The sequence below is a fragment of the Triticum urartu genome, chromosome 2, assembly GCF_003073215.2.
Source record: "Triticum urartu cultivar G1812 chromosome 2, Tu2.1, whole genome shotgun sequence".
NCBI lineage: Eukaryota > Viridiplantae > Streptophyta > Magnoliopsida > Poales > Poaceae > Triticum > Triticum urartu.
This window is the reverse complement of record NC_053023.1, coordinates 375,750,026-375,776,761: the sequence shown is the minus strand read 5'-3', so window position 1 is coordinate 375,776,761 and position 26,736 is coordinate 375,750,026.

Here is a 26,736-nt window from a genome sequence, read left to right as displayed (position 1 = left end):
GAAAGCCACAACGTGATTTTTCAACTTCTATTTACCCTTCATAAGGACCCTTTTCATCGAATCCGCTCCAACTAAAGTGGGAGAGACAGACACCCGCCAGCCACCTTATGCAACTAGTGCATGTTAGTCGGTGGAACCGGTCTCACGTAAGCGTACGTGTAAGGTTGGTCCGGGCCGCTTCATCCCACGATACTGCTGAAGCAAAATAAGACTAGTAGCGGCAAGAAAGTTGACAACATCTACGCCCACAACAAATTGTGTTCTACTCGTGCAAAGAGAACTACGCATAGACCTAGCTCATGATGCCACTGTTGGGGAACGTTGCAGAAAACAAAAATTTTCCTACGGTTTCACCAAGATCCATCTATGAGTTCATCTAGCAACGAGTGATCGGATTGCATCTACATACCTTTGTAGATCACGTGCGGAAGTGTTCAAAGAACGGGGATGACGAAGTCGTACTCGACGTGATCCAAATCACCGGAGATCCTAGCGCCGAACGGACGGCACCTCCGCATTCAACACACGTACGGTCAGCGTGATGTCTCCTCCTTCTTGATCCAGCAAGGGCAAGGAGAGGTTGACGAAGATCCAGCAGCACGACGGCGTGGTGGTGGATGCAGGGGTCACCGCAGCAGGGCTTCGCCGTTCTACTGCGAGAGGGAGAGGTGTAGCAGAGGAGAGGGAGGCGCCAAGACTCAAGGGTGCGGATGCCCCTCCCTCCCCCCTTTATATAGGCCCCCTAGGGGGTGCACCGGCCCTAGGAGATGGGATCTCCTAGGGGGGCGGCGGCCAAGGGGTGGAGTGCCCCCCAAGCCTGGTGGGGCGCCCCCCCCACCCTAGGGTTCCCAACCCTAGGCGCATGGGGTGGGCCAAGGGGGGCGCACCAGCCCACTATGGGCTGGTTCCCCTCCCCACTTAGCCCATGGGGCCCTCCGGGATGGGTGGCCCCACCCGGTGGACCCCCGGGACCCTTCCGATGGTCCCGGTACAATACCGGTGACCCCCGAAACTGTCTCGATGGCCGAAACTGCACTTCCTATATATAATTCTTCACCTCCGGACCATTCCGGAACTCCTCGTGACGTCCGAGATCTCATCTGGGACTCCGAACAACTTTTGGGTTACTGCATATTCATATCTCTACAACCCTAGCGTCACCGAACCTTAAGTGTGTAGACCCTACGGGTTCGGGAGACATGTAGACATGACCGAGACGACTCTCCGGTCAATAACCAACAGCGGGATCTGCATACCGATGTTGGCTCCCACATGCTCCTCGATGATCTCATCGGATGAACCACGATGTTGAGGATTCAAGCAACCCCGTATACAATTCCCTTTGTCAATCGGTACGTTACTTGCCCGAGATTCGATCGTCGGTATCCCAATACCTCGTTCAATCTCATTACCGGCAAGTCACTTTACTCGTACCGTAATGCATGATCCCGTGACCAGACACTTGGTCACTTTGAGCTCATTATGATGATGCATTACCGAGTGGGCCCAGAGATACCTCTCCATCATACGAAGTGACAAATCCCAGTCTTGATCCGTGTCAACCCAACAGACACTTTCGGAGATACCCGTAGTATACCTTTATAGTCACCCAGTTATGTTGTGACGTTTGGTACACCCAAAGCACTCCTACGGCATCCGGGACTTACACGATCTCATGGTCTAAGGAAAAGATACTTGACATTGGAAAAACTCTAGCAAACGAACTATACAATCTTGTGCTATGTTTAGGATTGGGTCTTGTCCATCACATCATTCTCCTAATGATGTGATCTCGTTATCAATGACATCCAATGTCCATAGTCAGGAAACCATGACTATCTGTTGATCAACGAGCTAGTCAACTAGAGGCTTACTAGGGACATGTTGGTGTCTATGTATTCACACATGTATTACGATTTCCGGATAACACAATTATAGCATGAATAAAAGACAATTATGGCAACGGATATCGTTTCATCCCCAAAGGTGGCACGTTCCCAACCGAAACCATCACGCTTGTTGTGAGAAGCTCTGGTTTGTGAGAAGCTTATACCCAAATCTGCCCCAAATGGGACAAAATTTTTACCACAGCATGTTGAGGCCGCTCCATGATAGCATGCCAAGTTTCATGAATTTTAGACGAGTTTTAGATTTACTAGAATTTAAAAACCAGGTAACTCAATGTTTGCGGCCAAGTGACGGTGGCAGGGTGTTTGAAATTCATTCCCATTTCTTGCATGGGACCTAAGCATGCACCCAAGGACACATATTTGATTTTTCAACCAGTTTATATGCACTGGAGAATGTGCATGTAGTTCAAATTTGAATTATGAACATAAAATGCCTGGATAACCCAGTTAATGTATAAAAATGTCCAAACGAACCCCAAAAAATTCCAAAATTGAACACAACACTCTTTTTGTTCTATGTTGACACTCGAAATTTTTTGAATGCAATAAGAGGAAACGAATATCGTTTCGTCCCAAAAGGTGGAACGTTCCCTACCGAAACCATCACGCTCGTTGTGAGAAGCTTATACCCAAACCTGCCCCAAATGGGACAAAATTTTATCACGGCATGTTGATGCCGCTCCATGATAGCATGCCAAGTTTCATGAATTTCAGACGAGTTTTGGATTTACTAGAATTTAAAAATCAGGTATCTCAATGTTTGCGGTCGAGTGACGCTGGTAGGGTGTTTGAAATTCATTCCCATTTCTTGCATGGGACCTAAGCATGCACCCAAGGACACATATTTGATTTTTCAACCTATTTATATGCACTGGAGCATGTGCATGTAGTTCAAATTTGAATTATGCGCATAAAATGCCTAGAAACCCCAGTTAATGTATAAAAATGTCCAAATGAACCCTGAATAATTCTAATTTTTTGACGACAGACCTATAGTTGCATGTTTACTAGAGATAAAAGTTCTAGCAATTGAAACACCGTCCATGGCCGTTGTGAACCCATTATGTAATTCAAATCAAGACGAAAAATCAAGTAGATCCCACACAATTTATTATAACCAACTGTGTGAGATGCAGCACAAAATATCTTCAGACCGTGTCTGAATAAGGGACCATATCTGATGACACTTTGTGCGCCAGTTTTTTGGTTGAAGCGATTCGAAATTTTCGGCTTCCACGGAAATGTCTACCTCCCCGCCCCCTTACCAAAAGCCACATGTCCCCTGTTTCCGCCTTCTTTGCCAAGTTGAAACCTTCACTCCTTGCTTCCAGCACTGCCACCTCCTCGCCGGCGACCCTCCTTCACGCTGCTCGGCCTCGCCTATCCAGGAAGGTAATCCACACCCGACCCCCATCCTCCTCCTCCTTCCACATCCCTCATGCCCCGACCGCTGGTGCGAGCGCGACACCTTCCACCCAAATCACCGACCCCTCCACCAAATAAGCGTCGGCCTAAGCCATGGTGCACGTAGTATAGATAGGACCTCAAGGAGCATTTGGCAGCAGAGAAGCAAATCGCGGTCGCACGCACGGATGAGGTCGTGATGGCTGCCATTCGTGCCGACCCCCAGATCTTGAAGGAGCACCTTGCCATTTGCTAGCTACGCCGGTTAAGCATGCTCAGTTTACTCCTTGTGTGTGCTGCTCCTGCCTTTCCTTCACCAAATCTAGTGAATTGTGCTATCTAATTTTACCATGCAATCTGTTGCTCTAGTGTATATGTTCTATATGTCGTGCAGTGTGGTGCTCACTTATTAACTATTTTGTTAATTAGTTGTCGTCTTCAGTTAACTATTTGGTTCAATTCTGCAAATGTGATGTTCAATTCTTCAGGGTACAATTTTGTATTGTCTTCCATGTGAGAAATAAATAGAATTTATCTTTACAAAATACATGAGAAACGAATAAAATTGCTATATTTCCAAGTTTTCAAGGATGCTTGGTTTGGTTATACATTGTGCAATGTGGTGCTTAGTTAACGTTTGGTTCATTTGTGTTGTGGTATTTAGTTAACTGTTTGGTTCAATTCTGCAATGCGATGTTCAATAGTTGTGGGTGCATTATGTTATTGTATACCATGTGAGGAATAAATTGAATTTGGCTGTAATAAATACATGAGAAACAAATACAATTGCTACAATTGGCTGTAGTTAACTGTTTCGTTAACTGTGTGATCTTCTATTAGGAGTATGTTATATTGTGCAATGTGGTGCTCAGTTAATCTTGGTTCATTTGTTGTGGTGTTTAGTTAACTGCTTGGTTCAATTCTACAATGCGATGTCCAATTGTCGTGGGTAGAATTTTGTATTGTTCTGCATGCGAGGAATAAATCGAATTTGGCTGCACTTAATACATGAGAAACATATACAAGTGCTATATTTCCTACTTCTTAATCATGCTTGGTTTGGATAAATGGGTTTTCCATGTGGCTTGAATAATCCGATGAATCTGCAACGTGCTTATTTTTCATCAGCATATTTTACTGATAGCATGCGAACCCTTACTTAACCTGATGACTAACTACCTTATATGTGTTGCAGGGAAACAATGGGAAGCACTGAGGTTTACAATCGAGGTTAGCACGTGCATGGTCCATTGTCTAATAGCACATTATTGTGCAATTGCAGGAACCATTCTAATATTTAGGTTTTTAACAATTTGGTCTTGCACATGTAGGTCCTGCTGTCAGAGGTTTTGACCCATTGTTCGACCCTTTTTGCATATGGGGAAATGAGTTATCCATGCAAATCAGTCAAGTCAAGAAACTCAGAAAGATTGTTAGGATAAATAAATTAGCGACAAAAAACAACAAGATCTTTGTCTGCACAATGGAGAAGACATCAGTTCACTACAGGATGGTACTAACTATTATACCTTGCCTTTTTTATTCCTTTGCCCCATTTCCAATATAGAGACGATATTTATGCACATCCTTGTTTTCAGGCCTTTCCAAAGCAGTTAACTAATGATTACCTCTCAAACCACATGTATGGTCAGGAGGCGATGAAGGTATTCATACAACACCCACGGTTCAATATTGAAGTGTTCCTGAAGAGGACGAAGGATGGACGGTCAATCATCCACAGGCACTGGCCTAAATTTACAAAGACCTTCAACATCAATGAAGGCTTAAAATTCGCCTTCTGCTTCAGTAGTTTTCCAGATGAGATACATCTGTCTATGTACCGTCTATGATGCTAATTTTGAAAGGTTATAGATGTTGCATGTGAAACTTGGTCCTAGTGTAGTTGTGTAATGAGGTAGCTGAGTGCTGAAGCTATATGATGTTGTACTCTGATGTATTTCAATTATGAAAATGAAATATATTGTGTGCTTAATATGAAATGTCAACTAGATTAATAAATGGATTATGAATAATCGGATAATTAGCCATGTAATGGCGAATTAGCCTGCTAATTGGGTTTTGCTATTGCAAACGGTTGTTGATAAATATACTGTCGGTGGTGACCTTAGGCAACGCACATAGTTTCTAGGAATAAACCGTGTTGGATCAATGAACAATCACACATGACTTTCTCTTGAAAACTGTTTGCGTCAGGCCACCTTGCGCAAACGTTTACCACATAAAAATTGTGTGTGATGGAGAGCCTTTGCCACACAGTTTCTTCTAAGGACCATGTGTGATACATTCAATAACGCAAATGATTTAACAGGAAAAAAATGTTTGTGATGTACCTGTGAACGGAAACGTTTTCCTTGGAGTGACTGTGTGGGATGTACATACGAACAGAAACGTTTGGCGGGGACTGACTATGTGGTATGTACTTGCGACCGGAAACAATTTCGCCGTATAATTGTATTTTTTTAGCTCTATTGTATGTATTTCTGTATTTGAGCGCTCGCCAGTCACACACGATCTCATTTTGCCGAGCATGCGTGCCAGGAGGGCATATCCTTGATGGTTTCTGGGTCATGTGAGAAGGACCCCCTATCACCCACACTCACTTGGCAACGGTTCCAAATACCGTCGCGGAAAGGGGTTAACAACCGTTTGTTTAGGAGCTCACTGTACTAGTGGTTTGCGGCTGAGTGACGGTGGCAAGTGATACGTCTCCAACGTATATATAATTTATGAAGTATTCATGCTATTATATTATCTGTTTTGGATGTTTATGAGCTTTACTAAACACTTTTATATTACTAGCACATATGCCTGTGCGTTGCAACGGGGGAGATAATTTTTTTGCGAGAAGCAATGGGAAAGATAATTGATGTGTTAACAAAAAAGGGTCTCCACAATGGAAGGCGCCAGAGTGAGGAGTCCTGGTCTTCTTACTGGACATGTTTGACACGGGAAATCTTCATAGTGGTGCGGTTGGTCGGCATGGTGGCGAGCACTCAACTCATGCCTTTCTATTCCTCTGGGTCTGCCTCCATCTTGGGGTTGTGCCTACCTCTTCATTTGGTGGCCGCAAGGCAACCTTCAGGACACGGGTGATTCGACCACTCTATCCTACGACGACGTAACCAGGTGGATTATTAATTACAACGCGTAAATCACGTTTCATTAGCATAATCAGGCATGAATGTCCATTATTTTTTAGGGTTTATTCTCTTTGATTATTTTAGTGCTCAAGTGCCCATAATTTTTCTCTAATTAAAGCCAAACAATATATTCTCTTTTATTGGCATAAGCCCACAATTACTTTCATTTATAGCCAACCAGCATTACACGAACATGCACCGCTAACCAATGGCCAGCGTGAATATTTAAGAAAATACTATAGCGTCAGATTAGAAATAATTTTAAATGTTTTAATATAAAAAAATATGAATTGGTGAATATTCTGCAAACGTGAACAATTTTTTAAATCCCGGACAATTTTCAAAAAATGCGAACAATTCTATTTTGAAACTTCCAATATTTTTGTAAAAACATGAACAAAATTAGAACAATTAATATTTTTGAAATTCACAAAAAATAATTTGAAAACATGAAAATTTAATAAAAACATGAAATTTTGTGAATTTTTGGATTTTTTAAAAGGGAAACATTGAAAACAATTTTAGACAAAAATTTCTTAGACGAAAATATTATTTTGGATTTGTGACCATTTCACTAAAACAAGAATATTTTAAAATACAGAACATTTTATAAGAAGTGGTTTTTATAAAAAATGAGAAAATTTCGAAATAGGATTTTTTTTAAAAATTGTACATTTTTAAAATTAGAAAATTGTTTTTTGAATTCGGACCAGTTTTTGAATATTTGAATTTTTTTTGAAATTTTGCATATTTTTGTAAATTTTTACTTCACAAAAAGAAGAAGGTAAAAAGGAAAGAGAAATAGAAAGGAACGGAAAAAGTAAAATAGAAATAGAACACCGAAAAAGGGGAAACGGGCCGGCCTAGCCTTAGGCGCCTTGTGGCCAGGTTCAACTATTTATCGCTTCATGGGACAAATAAGGTGGTCCTAACTGCATGGGCAATAATAAATGGGCCAATGCGTGCATGGCCCAATTAGGAATACTGGACAAACCTTTTTTATTTTCTACTAGATAGACACAAAAAAGTTTAGTACCACCTCGGATAGAAAAAATCTTTTCGACGGTGAACGGATGAAAAAGTTGGAGAAACGCACCTTACTTTATTAGTAGGTATAGATTTTTGGGACTAACCTATTAACCGGAGGCCTAGCCCAAATTGTTGTTTTCTTGCCTATTTCATTGTTTCGAAGAAAAGGCATATCAAACGGAGTCCAAACGAAATGAAACCATCAGGAGAGTTATTTTTGGAACGGGAGCAATCAAGGAGACTTGGAGTAGACGTCAGGGAAGCTTCGAGGAAGCCAAGAGGCAGGGAGGTGCACCCTACCCGCTGGGCTCGCCGCCCACCCTCATGGGCCCCTCGTGGCTCCCCAAACTGACTTCTTTTGCCTATATATGTCCATATACCCTAAAAACATCAGGGAGCCGAATAGATCGGGAGTTTCGCCGCCGCAAGCCTCTATAGCCACCGAAAACCAATCTGGACCCGTTCCAGCACCCTGCTGGAGGGGGGATCCCTCACCGGTGGCCATCTTCATCATCCCAGCGCTCTCCATGATGAGGAGGGAGTAGTTCACCCTCGGGGATGAGGGTACATACCAGTAGCTATGTGTTTTATCTCTCTCTCTCGTGTTCTTGAGGTGGCATGATCTTGATGTATCGCGAGCTTTGCTATTATAGTTGGATCTTATGATGTTTCTCCCCCTCTACTCTCTTGTGATGAATTGAGTTTTCCCTTTGAAGTTATCTTATCGGATTGAGTCTTTAAGAATTTGAGAACACTTGATGTATGTCTTGCATGTGCTTATCTGTGGTGACAATGGGATATCACGTGATCTACTTGATGTATGTTTTGGTGATCAACTTGCGAGTTCCGTGACCTCGTGAACTTATGCATAGGGGTTGGCACACGTTTTTGTCTTAACTCTCGGTAGAAACTTTGGGGCACTCTTTGAAGTACTTTGTGTTTGTTGAATAGATGAATCTGAGATTGTGTGATGCATATCGTATAATCATACCCACGGATACTTGAGGTGGCATTGGAGTATCTAGGTGACATTAGGGTTTTGGTTGATTTGTGTCTTAAGGTGTTATTCTAGTACGAACTCTATGATAGATCGAACGGAAAGAATAGCTTCATGTTATTTTACTACGGACTCTTGAATAGATCAATCAGAAAGGATAACTTTGAGGTGGTTTCGTACCCTACCATAATCTCTTCGTTTGTTCTCCGCTATTAGTGACTTTGGAGTGACTCTTTGTTGCATGTTGAGGGATAGTTATATGATCCAATTATGTTATTATTGTTGAGAGAACTTGCACTAGTGAAAGTATGAACCCTAGGCCTTGTTTCCTAGCATTGCAATACCGTTTGTGCTCACTTTTACCACTTTCTACCTTGATGTTTTTATATTTTCAGATTATAAAAACCTATATCTACCATCCATATTGCACTTGTATCACCACCTCTTTGCCGAACTAGTGTGCCTATACAATTTACCATTGTATTGGGTGTGTTGGGGACACAAGAGACTCTTTGTTATTTGGTTGCAGGGTTGCTTGAGAGAGACCATCTTCATCCTATGCCTCCCATGGATTGATAAACCTTAGGTCATCCACTGGAGGGAAATTTTCTACTGTCCTACAAACCTCTGCACTTGGAGGCCCAACAACGTCTACAAGAAGAAGGTTGTGTAGTAGACATGAAGCTCTTTTCTGGTGCCGTTGCCTGAGAGGTTAGCGCTTGGAGGTATATATTTAGATCTTGCAATCGAATCTTTTTGTTTCTTGTTTTATCACTAGTTTAGTCTATAAAAGAAAATTATAAAAAATGGAATTGAGGGTACCTCATATGCTTCATCTTAACGTCTTTCATGAAAATAAGGATTCCGATAATTGTTCCAAAGTTTTAGAAGAAGAATGCATTAGAATGTTTGGCACTAAATATTTGAATGATGAGCATGATTGCAATGTTGTTAGTATGAATTCCTTGAATATCCATGGTACTAATGATGATTGCACTAGTCATGATGAAAATGTCTCTTATAAGCATGTCAACTTTTGTGGAATACATAGAGCTTGCAAGCACACACCAAATAGGGAAGATAGATTTTGAAAGAGGCATAAGTATTTGGAAACTAAATGGTTGCAAGAAAGGCTAGATGATTGTGCTGAAAGATTCAATATTTATCGCCATCCTTGTTAACGTTGCAATGAACATGGTCATTTAAAGCTCCAATGCTATTTGTTTCATGATCAAATCGTGTCCAAAAATTGTGATAACCTGATTACCCTTGAGCATCATAAAGAGCTTAGTCTTCTTTTGGGGTATGAAGAAATGAAACGTATAACTGAGGGCATTCCAAAATTTAATCTTGATAGATTTCTTGATTTTGATCTAGAAGAAATTTTTATGTATTGTGCGGTGAATTGCATTGAAAATCCTTATATTTCCAATTACGTAAAGACAAGAAAACAAATAAAAGGTGAAAACAATACTATTGAAAGGGAAGAGACTTCCCAATATTCTCCTATTATTTCTTATGATGAATCAGGTAACGAGGATGAGCCTCCTATTCAACCAATCTCATTAATAAGGAGCTCCGAAAATAGGATTAAACCCACACTTGATGTGAAGAAGAAAAAGAAAAGACAGAGAAGCAAAGGTAAAAAAAGTATCTCTCCCAAATAATGTTGCTCCTATTACTCATTGTGATGATGATAGTTGCTATACTATTGGTGCTATCCATACTATTAATGATGAGAGTGATTATGCTTATGATATGAAAAGGCCCAAGCTTGGGGATGCTATGTTTGATGAGAATGACATGTTTGAGAATGTATTTGCTGCAATTAATTTTTGACCCAAGCTTGGGGATGCTACGTTTGATGAAGATGATATTTTTAGTCTCCCAAGTTTTGATGAGCAAATTTGTTATGATGATAGCATGCCTCCTACTCATGATGATTATATTGATGAAAGTGGGTTTGGAAATGTGTCAACTTTAGGAAGTAATGATCCCACTATTTTGGAGGATGTTGAATCTTATTGTGATAATTATGAAAGTGGATTTGGAGAGTTCATGACTTTATTTAGTAATGATTCCACTATCTTGGAAGAGGTTTCAATTGATTATATGAGAACAAAGTTGCTACTTATGATGATTATTGTGATGATACTTATGCTATAAAAAGTAATGATGATTTTATTTATAAAAATTGTCATGATTATGATTACCCATTTTCTTAACATTACTCTTTTAATATGGAAACAATTTGTAGTATTCGAGTTTCTTATGATACTCCCACTATTCCGAATGAGAAGAATTTTGCCTATGTGGAGAGCAGTAAATTTTCTATGCTTGTAGATCATGAAAAGAATTCCTTATGTGATGGTTATATTTTTGAATTTATTCATTATGCTATTGAAAATTATTATGAGGGGGGAATATATGCTTGTAGGAATTGCAATAATATCAAGTTTCCTCTCTATGCGCGTATAGTTTTGAAGTTATGCTTGTTTTGCCTTCCTATGCTAGTTGATTATTGTTCCCATAAATTGTTTGATCACAAAATCCCTATGCATAGGAAGTGGGTTAGACGTAAATGTGCTAGTCATATTCTTCATGATGCTCTCTTTATGTTTCAATTCTTATCTTTTATGTGAGCATCATTGAAATCATCATGACTAGCTAGGGGCGTTAAACGTTAGCGCTTGTTGGGAGGCAACCCAATTTTATTTTTGTTCCTTGATTTTTGTTCATGTTTAGTAATAAATAATTTATCTAGCCTCTGTTATGATTGAGTTTTTATGTTTTAATTAGTGTTTGTGCCAAGTAGAACCTTTGGAAAGACTTGGGGAAAGTCTTTGCGATCTTGCTGTAAAAAACAGAAACTTTTGCGCTCACGAGATTAGCTGCCATTTTTTTACTGTAGAGTGATATTAAGTTGATTCTTTTTGCATATGATTAATAGACAAATTCCTCACGTCCATAAATTTATTTTAGAATTTTTGGGGTTCCAGAAGTATACGTTTGATCCAGATTACTACAGACTGTTCTGTTTTTGACAGATTCTGTTTTCTATGTGTTGTTTACTTATTTTGATGAATCTATGAGTAGTATCGGAGGGTATGAAACATAGAGAAGTTGGAATACAGTAGATATTACACCGATGTGAATTTAGAATGAGTTCACAACAGTACCTAAGTGGTGATTTATTTTCTTATACTAACGGAGCTTACGAGCTTTCTGTTGAGTTTTGTGTTGTGAAGTTTTCAAGTTTTGGGTAAAGATTCGATGGACTATGGAATAAGGAGTGTCAAGAGCCTAAGCTTGGGGATTCCCAAGGCACCCCAAGGCAATATTCAAGGACAACCAATAGCCTAAGCTTGGGGATGCCCCGGAAGGCATCCCCTCTTTCGTCTTCGTTCATCGGTAACTTTACTTGGAGCTATATTTTTATTCACCACATGATATGTGTTATGTTTGGAGCGTCAATTTATTTTGTTAGTATTTTCTTTCTGTTGTTTATAAAAATGTTTTTCATATTTTATTTCAATAAAATTGGCATTGATAGCCTTTACTATGCCTATTTTACAAGTCTTCATGTTGCTGTTTGAAAACAGAAAGTTTACCGCTGTTGCAAAAATTCCCTAGAAAAGTCAGAATGTGATAAAATGTTGAAACCTTTTGCATAATAATCTATGATAAATTTACTACAGTGGTAATTTTCTATCATAATTTTTGGAGCTAGGGAAGTATGGATCTTGCTGCATTCTTTACAGACTGTCCTGTTTAGGCAGATTGCTGTTATGTCTGCATTGTTTGCATATGTTTGCTTCTTTAATGATTCTATTTGAGGATAGGAATATTAAATATGAAGAGTCATTTAGTATGCAATGTTGAATAATAATTTTAGTGATTGGCTACAGTAGAGTATGATAAGGTTTTTGCATTGGTTTATACTAACTTATCTCACAAGTCCTTGTTGAGTTTTGTGTGGATGAAGCTTTTGAGATTTAGGGAGACCGTGATATGAGAGGAATTAAGGAGACACAAATGTTCAAGCTTGGGGATGGCCAAGGAATCCCAAGATAATATTTCAAGAAGTCTCAAGTGTCTAAGCTTGGGGATGCCCCGGTTGGCATCCTACCTTTGTTCTTCGACAACTATCGGTTAGTATCGGTTGATCCTAAGTTTTTGCTTCTTCACATGATGTTTGATATTCTTAGATGTCATTTTATTTATTTTTTCTTGCTGTTTGAATATCAAGATCTGAAATTATTAAATGGGAGAGTCTTCACATACTAAATAATTATTCAACTACTCATTGATCTTCACTTATATCTTTTTGGAGTAGTTTGTCATTTACTCGTGTGCTTCACTTATATCCTATGAGTAAATAGTTGAATGATTTGAATATCATAAATCTGAAATTATATATGCTTATCCCATGGGGAGTAATGACTTCACATATAAGAAGTAGAGGTGATAAATTTATTGAAGGTTAGCAAACATTGTATTGGTCACTTGAACAATTCATGAAAAAATATTGAGGGAAGAGAGATTTCACATATAAATAAACTATCTTGGACATCTTTCATGATTGTGAGCACTCATTAAAATATGACATTCTAAAAGGTTGATGTTGGACAAGGAAGACAACATAATGGCTTATGTTTTCTTATATCCGAAATAAAGTATATTGCCATGGATCATTCAACATGCTGAGCTTGCCTTTCCCCCTCATGCTAGCCAAATTCTTTCCACCAAGTAGATACTACTTGTGCTTCCAAACATCCCTTAAACCAGTATTGCCATGAGAGTCCACCATACCTACCTATGGATTGACTAAGATCCTTCAAGTAAGTTGTCATCGGTGCATGTAATAAAAATTGCTCTCTAAATATGTATGATCTATTAGTGTGGAGAAAATAAGCTTTATACGATCTTGTGATGTGGAAGCAATAAAAGCGACGAACTGCATAATAAAGGTCCCTATCACAAGTGACAATATAAAGTGACGTTCTTTCGCATTAAGATTTCGTGCATCCAACTATAAAAGCGCATGACAACCTCTGCTTCCCTCTGCGAAGGGCCTATCTTTTATTCTTGTCTTATACCTTATGCAAAAGTCATGGTGATCTTCACCTTTCCTTTTTACATTTTATCCTTTGGCAAGCACACTGTGTTGGAAAGATCCTGATATATATATATATATCCAATTGGATGTGAGGAATCATGAACTATTATTGTTGACATTACCCTTGAAGTAAAAGGTTGGGAGGCGAATCTATTAGCCCCTATCTTTCTCTATGTCTGATTAAAACTTTGAACCCATAAATATCACGTGAGTGTTAGCAATTGTGAAAGATTAAATGATAGTTGAGTATGTGAAGTTTGCTGAATCAAAACTCTGACATAGACCCTTCCTGAAAATAAGATGAATTGTAATTGTTCGATGACTAATAACACGGTTTGTTAGTCTTCAAGAAAGTTTATGATCTATACTTTAACATGTGAATAGTTTGTTACTTGATCATGAAAAGTCCTATGAGTTGAGCTACTGTTATGATATATAATGATGCTAGAAAAGGTGACTGAAATTACCATTGATCAAACTTGTGCACCTGCTAGCATTCACACTTCATAAATTCTTTCTTTTATCATTTACCTACTCGAGGACGAGCAGGAATTAAGCTTGGGGATGATGATACGTCTCCAACGTATCTATAATTTATGAAGTATTCATGCTATTATATTATCTGTTTTGGATGTTTATGGGATTTACTAAACACTTTTATATTATTTGGACTAACCTATTAACCGGAGGCCCAACCCAAATTGTTGTTTTCTTGCCTATTTCAGTGTTTCGAAAAAATATATCAAATGGAGTCCAAACAAAATGAAACCTTTGGGGAGTTATTTTTGGAACGGGAGCAATCCAGGAGAGTTGGAGTAGACGTCAGGGAAGCTTCGTGGAAGCCACAAGGCAGGGAGGCGCGCCCTACCCCCTGGGCATGCCTCCCACCCTCGTGGGCCCCTCGTGGCTCCCCTGACCGACTTATTTTGCCTATATATGTCCATATACCCTAAAAACATCGGGGAGCAGAATAGATCAGGAGTTCCGCCGCCGCATGCCTCTGTAGCCACGGAAAACCAATCTAGACCCGTTCCGGCACCCTGCCGGAGGGGGGATCCCTCACCGGTGGCCATCTTCATCATCCTGGCGCTCTCCATGACGAGGAGGGAGTATTTTACCTTCAGGGCTGAGGGTATGTACCAGTAGCTATGTGTTTGATCTCTCTCTCTCATGTTCTTGAGGTGGCATGATCTTGATGTATCGCGAGCTTTGCTATTATAGTTGGATCTTATGATGATTCTCCCCCTCTACTCTCTTGTGATGAATTGAGTTTCCCTTTGAAGTTATCTTATCGGATTGAGTCTTAAAGGATTTGAGAACACTTGATGTATGTCTTGCATGTGCTTCTCTGTGGTGACAATGGGATATCACGTGATCTACTTGATGTATGTTTTGGTGATCAACTTGCGAGTTCTGTGACCTCGTGAACTTATGCATAGGGGTTGGCACACGTTTTTGTATTGACTCTCCGGTAGAAACTTTGGGGCACTCTTTGAAGTACTTTGTGTTGGTTGAATAGATGAATCTGAGATTGTGTGATGCATATCGTATAATCATACCCACGGATACTTGAGGTGACATTGGAGTATCTAGGTGACATTAGGGTTTTGGTTGATTTGTGTCTTAAGGTGTTATTCTAGTACGAACTCTATGATAGATCGAACGGAAAGAATAGCTTCATGTTATTTTACTATGGACTCTTGAATAGATCGATCAGAAAGGATAACTTTGAGGTGGTTTCGTATCCTACCATAATCTCTTCATTTGTTCTCCGCTATTAGTGACTTTGGAGTGACTCTTTGTTGCATGTTGAGGGATAGTTATATGATCCAATTATGTTATTATTCTTGAGAGAACTTGCACTAGTGAAAGTATGAACCCTAGGCCTTGTTTCCTAGCATTGCAATACCGTTTGTGCTCACTTTTACCACTTGCTACCTTGATGTTTTTATATTATCATATTACAAAAACCTATATCTACCATCCATATTGCACTTGTATCACCATCTCTTCACCGAACTAGTGCACCTATACAATTTACCATTGTATTGGGTGTGTTGGGGACACAAGAGACTCTTTGTTATTTGGTTGCAGGGTTGCTTGAGAGAGACCATCTTCATCCTACTCCTCCCACGGATTGATAAACCTTAGGTCATCCACTTGAGGGAAATTTGCCACTGTCCTACAAACCTCTGCACTTGGAGGCCCAACAACGTCTACAAGAAGAAGGTTGTGTAGTAGACATCAGCAGGGTGTTTGACATTCATTCCCATTTCTTGCATGGGACCTAAGCATGCACCCAGGGACAAAAGATTTGATTTTTCAACCAATTTATATGCACCGGAGAATGTGCATGTAGTTAAAATTTGAATTATGCACATAAATGCATTGAAAACTTAGTTAATGCATAAAAATGTCCAAATGAACCCCGAAAAATCACAAAAAATAACACAACACTCCTGTTGTTCTATGTTGACACGAGAAATTTTTTGAAAGCAATAAGAGGCAATGGATATCGTCTCGTCCGCAAAGGTGGGGCGTTCCCTACCGAAACCATCATGCTTGTTGTGAGAAGCTCTGGTTTGTGAGAAGTATATACCCAAGACTGCCCCAAATGGGACGAAAAATTTACCACGACATGTTGATGCCGCTCCATGATAGAATCCCAAGTTTCATGAATTTGAGATGAGTTTTGGATTTACTAGAATTTAAAAACCAGGTATCTCAATGTTTGCGGCCGAGTGACGGTGGCAAGGTGTTTGACATTCATACCCATTTATTGCATGGGATCTAAGCATGCACCCAAGGACAAAGATTTGATTTTTCAACCAATTTATATGCACTGGAGAATGTGCATGTAGTTAAAATTTGAATTATGCACATAAATGCATTGAAAACTCAGTTAATGCATGAAAATGTCCAAAGGAACCCTGAATAATTCCAATTCTTTTATGATCACTATAGATAAAAGGTCTAGCAATTCAAACACCATCCATGGCCGTTGTGACCCCATTATGTAATTCAAATCAAGACCAAAAATCAAGTAGATCCCACACAGTTTATTATAACCAACCGTGTGAGATGCAGCACAAAATATCTTGGAGCACCGTCGAAGTATAGTATGCATACGGCTTATGCGAGAAGGTGCAACAGCTACAATCCACAACTCGCTCTGAATAAGGGACCGTGTTTGATGACACTTTGCACGCCAGTTTTTTCACTGAAGCGATTCCAAATTTCCGGCTTCCGCGGAAATATCTACCTCCCCGCCCCTCCCCCTTAACAAAAGCCACATTTCCCCTGTTTTCGCCTTCCTTTCCAAGTTGAAACCTTCACTCCTTGCTTGCAGCGCCGCCTCCTCGCCTCAATGAGATAGTGGAGTATTGATATGTCTCCAACGTATCTATAATATCTGATTGTTCCATGCTATTATGTTATCTGTTTTGGATGTTTTATATGCATTATTATGATATTTTATATTATTTTTGGGACTAACCTATTAACCTAGAGCCTAGTGCCAGTTTTTGTTTTTGTTTTTTTCCTTATTTTTGAGCTTCGCAGAAAAGGAATACTAAACGGAGTTCAAACAGAATAAAACCTTCGCGATGATTTTTCTTGGACCAGAAGACACTTGTTGGACTTGGACTCCAAGTCAGAAGACTTTGGAGTATATGACAAGCCACAGGGGCGTGCCCCCTGCCTTGTGGCCTACTCCAACACCCCCTGACCTAATTCTTCGTCCTATATATTCACATATATTCCCAAACCACCAGAAGCATCCACGAAAACACTTTTCCACTGCCACAACCTTCTGTTCCCGTGAGATCCCATCTAGGGGCCTTTTCTGGCATCCTGCCGGAGGGGGATTCGATCACAGAGGGCTTCTACATCAACTCTATTGCCCTTTCCGATGAAGCGTGAGTAGTTTACCACAGACCAACGGGTCCATAGCTAGTAGCTAGATGTCTTATTCTCTCTCTTTGATTCTCAATACCATGTTCTCCTCGATGTTCTTGGAGATCTATCCGATGTAATCTTCTTTTGTGATGTGTTTGTCGAGATCCGATGAATTGTGGATTTATGATCAGCTTATCTATGAATATTATTTGAATCTTCTCTGAATTCTTTTATGCATGATTTGATATCTTTGTAATTCTCTTCGAACTATCGGTTTGGTTTAGCCAACTAGATTGGTTTTTCTTGCAATGGGAGAAGTGCTTAGCTTTGGGTTCAATCTTGCAGTGTCCCTTCCCAGTGACAGTAGGGGTAGCAAGGCACGTATTGTATTGTTGCCATCGAGGATAAAAAGATGGGGTTTACATCATATTGTTTGAGTTTATTCCTCTACATCATGTCATCTTACTTAATGCGTTACTCTATTCTTCATGAACTTAATACTCTAAATGCAGGCAGGAGTCCGTCGATGCGTGGAGTAATAGTAGTAGATGCATAATCATTTCAGTCTACTTGACACGGACGTGATGTCTATATTTCATAATCATTGCCTTAGATATCATCATAACTTTGCGCTTTTCTATCAATTGCTCGACAGTAATTTGTTCACCCATCGTGTTATTTGCTATCCTCCTGAACCCAACGAAGATGTCGTGTTCATCTCCCACTTCCTCCGAGGTCTAGGCCTCACTCTGGATCCCTTCGTTGGGGGGTTGATGTTTTATTACGGGCTAGATTTCCACGATCTAGCCCCGGACTCCTTTCTCCATATCTCAGCATTTATTGTCGTATGTGAGGCCTTCCTCCGCATTACCCCTCACTTCAGCCTGTGGCTCAAGACCTTTGATGTGAAGCCAAGGATGGTCAAGGGGCAGCATGTAGCGTGCGGAGGCGCATTAATAAGCAAGATCGCTGGAGCTCCATGGCCAAAGGGTTCCATTCCAGAGGTGTCCGGATTATGGCAACGGGAGTGGTTTTACATCACAGCTTCCAGAAGTGCCAAGTGGGCGGCTGCCCCTGCTTTCCGCTCAGTCCCTCCACCACAACTGATGTCCTGGATTAAGAGGGCAGAGCTGGGGTCCAGCCAAGGATGTGCCTGTACTGCAGAGCCACATTCAAAATCTCTTCGAAGGAGATTTTAGTTTGATTATGGTAATGCAAGTCATGCTGGTTCGACGAATCCAGCCATGCAAACGCCGGCCCCTTCGCATGTGGGATTTCAACCCAGAAGGACCGCGCTCTGTTCAGAATTTCCTCGGCCTGACGCACGAGGAGATGTATAAATCATTCTTCGGACCCCAGATAGAGTGTCCAGACACTACCGAGGACGTGGGCCTGAGCAGCAACCGCACCGCCGACCAAGTAAGTTATCCTCTAGCCGAACACACCGTCTTTTATTTATCATGACGTCATTCTGAGAAATCGCTCTTTGACCAGGACTGGATAACAAAGGCGAAGATGATCCGGTGTTCGGCCCCCCTTCCGGAAGGCTTGGAGAATCCGGTGCTGGAAAAGATGCTCGAACTAGCACCTTGCCCGGAGCCCTCACAAGAAGATAAAGGGGGGAATAAAGGGGGCAAAAGAGGGCCTCCACCGCTACCCATTCCGACCGAGGGAACGGGCGCCTCCGTGAGGGAGGATAACCAAGGGGAGGAATCTGGCATTCTCTCACCACGAGGAAGGAAGAGGACTACCCCTGAAGATCCGAAAACAAAGGTTTCCAAACAGGAGAAGAAGTCTCCACCAGAGGGTCCTGCCTCGGAGGGTGCTCTTGCCGCACAAAGTCCATGCGGGGATCTTCCCTCTAACGAGCTGTAAGTAATCAAGAAGCACTTTAATAGTGAAGATATACTACCTTACTTCTAAGGAAAATAACCGAAGCATTTATCTTGTAGTTCGGATCTTAGCCCCTCTCAGCAGAGCTCGTCTTCGACGGATCTTCTTCCGGAGATGATGGAGAGCGAAACGCCTCCCCCGGACTCCCCCGCACAAGAAGAGGGCGACCTTGAAGTGTCTTCATGGAGGGCCTCTCCGGATTTGGTGAGGCCAGAAGATAATCCTATAGTCACCCGAAATCCTCAGCGTCCGGCTCTTGAAGAGAGCAAACAAAAGAGTCCGGCACCGTCTGGTATGCAGTCGGACGTACTGAGGGAGCTGTTTGAGCGAGCGGCCATCTCAGAAGAACACCGTACGTTAATGGGTATGGTGATGGAAAGAATTTCGTCCGCCGAAAGCGGATTGCATGAAGCCTTTACGAGTCTACTGACAGGATTTGAGGTACGTGATACTTTTTGATAGTACCGCACATTTTTAGGTGTGCCCTGTGTAGATAGTAGCCCCTGAGACTCTGAAATAGCTGACAGGCTTCGGCTCTTTCGAGAACGGCAGCGAACAGAGGATCGTGGTCCCAGGTAGTAACCCAACCGCCTTTATGTGCAGGTGGTGGAAGCTCCGGTGGCTAGCCGGACTAATGAGTTTGCCGAACTAAAGCGGCAACTGGATGCGGCAGATGCCGACATAGAGCTTGTTAACAAGCGGCTTGACGAGGCATAGGGTAAGTAATGCTTTCTAGTGAATGTCACATAGTAAGAGAAGTATGATGCCAGTATGTTTAATATGTTGTGACTGCAGATGGAGCTACCACCATGGAGACCCTTCGGGCGGAACTTGCCCGAGCCAAAGAACAAGCGAGGAGTAGTAGTGCGGCTGCTTTGAAGGTGGTCGAAGAGTTCAGGGATGAGAAGGCCGCGCATTGCGAGAGCAAAGAGAAAATGGCCAAGATGGCTGTAAAGTTAAAAGACACTGCCGACCGTTGCCAGTTCCTTGAAGAAGAAAATCGAGTGAAGGCGACGGACCTTGAAAAGGCCACGATGACGACCAAAGACACCCGCTCTGCTATGATAGCGAAGAAGGAGGAGCTGCGTGAAGCCGAGGATATTGCGGCTGGGAAGCCCTTCATGCTGCGGAGGAAGTTTGGAGATCCACGGTATGCCCGTCTGGATCGGCTGTGGAGTTCGGCAGACGCATATATGGACTTGGCGGCTAGCGCTGTCGATGCGGCCAAATACTTCCAAGATCAAACAGATCGTGAAGTGGACAAGCTGTTCTGGTTGCAATTTAACGTTTTAGAGCGTCCGCTTCCATTGACTGATCAGCTAGCCGAATGGGCTGAACTCAATAGGTTGTCCGGACTTGCCATGAGGTCTGTCGTGGATCAGCTGTGGTCGTAAAAGCCGAAGCCAAACAACTATTTCAGCTTAGTGCAGCAGTTCCTTGGTGCGGTGCCGCACATCAATGCGATGAAGAGGTCAGCGTGCATAGAAGGCTCGCGGATGGCCCTTGCCCATGTTAAAGCATACTGGGCGGAGATGGATGCTACCACTGTTGCGGCGCAGGGTTCGGCCATAGGCCGAGTGGCTGCCGAGCACTATTTCGAAGAGGTTCTCGAGGGTGCTCGTTTGATAGAGGCCCAGTGCTCGAAGAATATTATGTTTGAGTGACATGTAATCCCATTGTAAACACAATTTTTTATGAAATTTATTAAGGCTGTGTTTATACTTTTGCCTGAAAGTAATATGATGCCTCTTGTGCGGCCGTTTATGTATACATGTGTATAACCTGAAAGATTGCAGTCGTCGGCTTCATCCCCCACGCATATAATGCGGAGGTGTTCGCAGAAGACGCGTGTTCACACTTAACCCAACGTCTTTGCCCTATTAAGGAGGTGATAGCGCAGCAAACGAGGCAACCGGACTATAATGCTTTAACACTTTCACTTAGCCATAGGAGTTTGATGGTGGGGCTACTATATAGCCCCTGGTGGCTCCGCACTCTCCCGAATTCGGGGCGCGTACATGCCTGGCCGGGAAACGGCCCTTCGTTAAGGCGGAGGAATTCTAACATTCCGATATGTCATCGAGTGGTTGACCAGTCTCACGCTATATCATGACAGTCAGTTTTCGGCTTTCTCTACTGAGGTGCTCGTCCGGATGACCCGGTGCACAATCACAGTAGTTCTCCTAGTGCTGCCTTAGCCGATAGAGCGGAACTTAAGGTACCAAAACATAGGAGCTGGGCCAACCCAACATTTGACCAAAGACATGATTCGGAGCTGATGCATATAAGGCCAAACTCGCGACGCCGAACACTCCCTAAGGTATTCAGTCTTTATGGTATAAACCGGGCCTAAACAGTGCCCTTTGTGAGAAGCCCCTGGTGTCCAGGTACGTGCATTATTCTGACGTGGCCACATGCCAAGACGCCAGCATCCTTCTCAATTGTACTGAGAATCCGAGGGATGTGTATCAACAAGAGACAGTAAAAAAGGTTGACGCAAGGTCTTAATCTAAAAAGAATCCTTGGGATGGGTCCCTGCTGCACGTCTACGCCTGTGTCTCCGTTGTGCCGTATCCTGGACGGGTGTAGCACGGTGGTCATCTATAAAAGAGAGGAACTTAGGTGAAAAGTTCTCGTGCAAAAAGGTAGGTTTTAAAGGAACCATGTAAATTTCAAGATGAGTAAAAATTGCCACTTGTCTGCGCGCGTTGAGCCCCTTGTGTTTGTGATAGGGGTGTGGCCATCAAACCTGTACGAATTACATATAGCTGCGCCGGACTCGTCTAACCGTGTCCGTGGTCTTGACGACCTATCGAATACTTTAGTTGGTGAGGCCATTTTAGTGTGCGGCTGCCGAGGCGGCCGCACCCTCTTCGGCGTGCAGGGATCGCTCAATATTTCCATTTACTGTAATGATGCCACGTGGACCGGGCATCTTAAGTGTGAGGGAAGCGTAATGCGGTATTGCATTAAAGCGAGCGAAAGCTTCGCGTCGAAGTAGTGCTTGATAGCCACTTTGGAACGGAGCAATGTGGAAGGTTAAATTTTCGCTACGGAAGTTATCGGGGGAGCCGAATATAACTTCTAGTAGCAGGGAGCCCGTGCAATGAGCCCCTGGGCCTGGCGTTACTCCTTTAACGGTAGTATTGCTGAGGCAAATTTTCGTTGGGTATATCCCCATTTTGCGGATTGTGTCCTGATATATCAGGTTTAGACTGTTGCCACCGTCCATCATGACTCGTGTGAAGTGGTATCCGTCAATTATTGTGTCTAATACCAAGGCAGCCCATCCTGCACGCCGGATACTTGCTGAGTAATCCTGATGGTCAAAAGTGATCGGTTGAGACGACCAGTGGCAGGACTCCGCTGTGATAGGACCTTGGGTATATTTATCTGGGAGTGCCGCTTTGTTTCTCCCCTTGATCACGTGTACCATGTTTACTATTTTGACTTCTAGTGGAAATTTCTTTTGTTCCCCAGTGTCTTGCTTGAGAGGCTCATCCTCGTCTTCACTTGGTGTATCCTCCCCCTTGTGTACGGCGTTGAGCTTGCCGGACTGCTTGAAGACCCAACATTCTTTGTGGGTATGATTAGCGGGTTTACCAGGGGTGCTATGGATCTGACATATTTGGTCCAGAATTTTTTTGAGGCTGGACAGTTCATCTCTGGCGCCTTTAGAGGGCGGCTTTTGCTGACCTGGCTGAGAGCTTCTGAATCCGGCGTTTACCGCCGTGCTCTTCGGGCTGTCTTCTTTATTCCGGCGCTTATTATTTTTGCTGCGTCGTGATTTCCCATTTTCATCTCTAACTTCAGATGTACTTGGGTCGCTGGTGCTGCATCTGGCTAGCCAGTTGTCCTCACCCGCGCAAAAAGCGGGTCATGAGGCTTGTTAATGCTGCCATTGTTCTCGGCTTTTCTTGGCCGAGGTGTCTGGCCAGCCATTCGTCGCGGACGCTATGCTTAAAAGCCGCCAAGGCTTCGGCGTCCGGACAGTCAACTATTTGGTTCTTTTTAGTAAGAAACCTATTCCAAAGCTTTCGGGCTGAATCTTCGGGCTGTTGAGTTATATGACTTAAATCGTCCGAATCCGGAGGTCGGACATAAGTCCCTTGAAAATTTTCCCGAAAGGTGTCTTCGAGCTCTTCCCAGCTTCCGATGGAGTTTTCGGGGAGGCTTTTAAGCCAGTGCCGAGCTGGCCCTTTGAGCTTGAGGGGTAAGTACTTTATGGCGTGGAGATCATCTCCTCGGGCCATATGGATATGGAGGTTATAGTCCTCAATCCAGACCCCAGGGTCTGTTGTTCCGCCGTATGCCTCTATGTTTATGGGTTTGAATCCCTCTGGAAATTCTTGGTCCAGCACCTCATTAGTGAAACATAGGGGGTGTGTGGCACCCCTGTATCTGGGTGTACCGCGTTGTTCGGATGTTTGTTGTGTTGCATCGTATGTTGGAGCGCGCTTGCGTGGTCCATAGATGGATCTGGTTGTGCCGTCCTTTTGATGAGAGCCCTCGCATGGATCGCGTATTGGCTTATGTGCGGCGTTGTTTGCCGCTCTATGTTGGCCGTGAGGACGTCTATCTGGCCAGGTGGCCATTTTGATTTTTGGTTGCGGGGGATCTAAGGCCTCCTCATCGAATTCAGGTAGCAACTTCTGCTTCGGGTAGCTCTTGGTGGGGCGATTACCGCCGTACTTCGCTGCTGCATTGAGTACTTTGTTCCATCTGATTCCGTGTGTGTCTTGTGCAGCCTTGAGCCTTTGCTTCTGCTTTTTTAGATTCCTCGCGGTGGTAACAAGCCTTTGACGGGCATTCTGTTGCTCCAGGTGTCTGTCCGGTGTGATGTCTTCCAGACTATTATCTTTGACAGAGTCAGGTTGTTTGGTTTGATTCTCCGTGTTGTCGTGGTACGGCGATGGTTCACCTTGCTCTAACGCTGGGTCTATATGATCGTTGTTTCTGCCGAGGCGGGATTTGGACCGGCGCTTACGCCTCCGCTTTGACTGCTTCTCGAGGGGACAACCCTTCATTGCGTCGTTCCGTTCCTCGTCGTCGTTTTCTTTTGGTGTGTCCACCATGTATACGTCATGTGATGAAGTGGTCGTCCAGTGCCCTGTGGGCAGTGGTTCCTGTTCTTCTCATGCATCTCGTCCATATCGTCGATGTCTTCGGAGTCGAGGTCGAGCATGTCGATTAAGTCATCGACAGTGGCTACTAAGTGGGTGGTGGGTGGGCGGCGAATTTCTTCGTCATCCGCATCCCAATCCTGCCGGACATAGTTCGGCCAGGATCCTCCTGACAGGGAGAGAGAGACCTTAATGAGTTCAGTATGTCACCAAGGGGCGAGTGCTGAAAAATATCCGCGGAGGTAAACTCCATGATTGGCGCCCACTCGGATTCAATAGGAACGGGCGCAGGTGGTTCGGAGTCCGTGGCCGGAGAAGAATCCGGCGGTTTAGCAACACGGCTCTCGTAAAGGGTAAGGTCGATGTTCGGCTCGATCGCCGCTGAGGGTAAGGCCTCCGTGGCGGGGTCCATCCACCCGTCCATGGATGGCGCAACCGGCTCCGAATTGAGGGTCGGAGCGGCTGCCGGTGCGATCTCTCGGACACTGTCTGATGGTAGAGCTAAATCGTACTCATCGTGACTGCGCGACGCACAAGGCAGAGGCTCGAATCCGTCGAAGATCAAGTCTCCGTGGATATCGGCCGTGTAGCTTAAGCTTCCAAACCTGACCTGGTGGCCAGGGGCGTAACTTTCGATCTGCTCCAGATGGCCAAGCAAGTTGGCCCGTAGTGCGAAGTCGCCGAACACAAAGATCTGTCCGGGGAGAAAAGTCTCACCCTGGAATGCATCGCTATCGATGATAGAAGGAGCCATCAGGCCTAACAGCGACGACACAGAGGAACTCTCAATGAAAGCACCAATGTCGGTGTCCAAACCGGTGGATCTCGGTAGGGGGTCCCGAACTGTGCGTCTAGGCGGATGGTAACAGGAGGCAGGGGACACGAAGTTTTACCCAGGTTCGGGCCCTCTTGGTGGAGGTAAAACCCTACGACTTGCTTGATTAATATTGATGATATGGGTAGTATAAGAGTAGATCTACCATGAGATCAGAGAGGCTAAACCCTAGAAGCTGGCCTATGGTATGATTGTCTATTGTCCTACGGACTAAAACCCTCCAGTTTATATAGACATCGGAAAGGGCTAGGGTTACACAAGGTCGGTTACAAAGGAGGAGATATACATATCCGTATTGCCTAGCTTGCCTTCCACTCCAAGTAGAGTCCCATCCGGACATGAGACGAAGTTTTCAATCTTGTATCTTCATAGTCTAACAGTCCGGCCGAAAGATATAGTCCGGCTGTTCGGAGACCCCCTAATCCAGGACTCCCACATAAGGGCTCGATCTTTTGGTAGTGCATGCATGGTTCGTTTCATGTGTAAAAGAACTTTGCACCGTACAACATGCACATCATCCATCGACGCAATGTGAAGTCGATATCGCATTGATGATACACCATCCGAACTCTCTTGTAGAGTTTTGCGGTGCGGCTGAAAGAGTGAAGACACTGTGGCCATCATCGACCATGGAGATCCACAAAATTCTATCTAGTATTTTAGATAGAAGAAATTTCTTCTATCTAAAATATTAGAAAGAATGTACCTTCTATCCAAATCCAATTTGCGTCAATAAAATAAATCCAAATTTGAGTAGTAGCTGTATAACTGCAAATTTGTGCGTGTATGAGGTTAGAATAACTTCAAAATAACTGAAATGATTTTTTATTTTTCCTGATAAGAAAAGTATATGAAAAAGATAGGTGGTAGAATTTTTTGGGATTTATGGTTAAAGAAGAAAAAGAAGAAAAACATGGATCTATTGAATTTCAAGTGTTCAGTTTCACCAATAAGATAGGGAGACTTGCTTCACATACACAAAAACGATTTTTTAAGGAAAGAGATCTACAAAGACTTTTGGGAAAACGTCGGATTGTAAGATTTGCTTCATGTTGCTATACATGTTATTTGTTAATTGATTCGTTCACTCAATGTTGCTCTCATATTGTAAAGATTGCACATTGATATGTCTCCAACAAATCTACAATTTTTGCTTGTTCCATGCTGTTATATTATCAATCTTGGATGTTTTATATTCATTTTACAGCTAATTATATCATTTTTGGGATTAACCTATTGACCTAATGCCAAGTGCCAATTGTTGTTTTTGCTTGTTTTTTACTTCGCATAACATCCCTATCAAACGGAGTCCAAACACAGCAAAACTTTTTGGAGATTTTTTTGGACCAGAAGACAATTTGAGAGCCA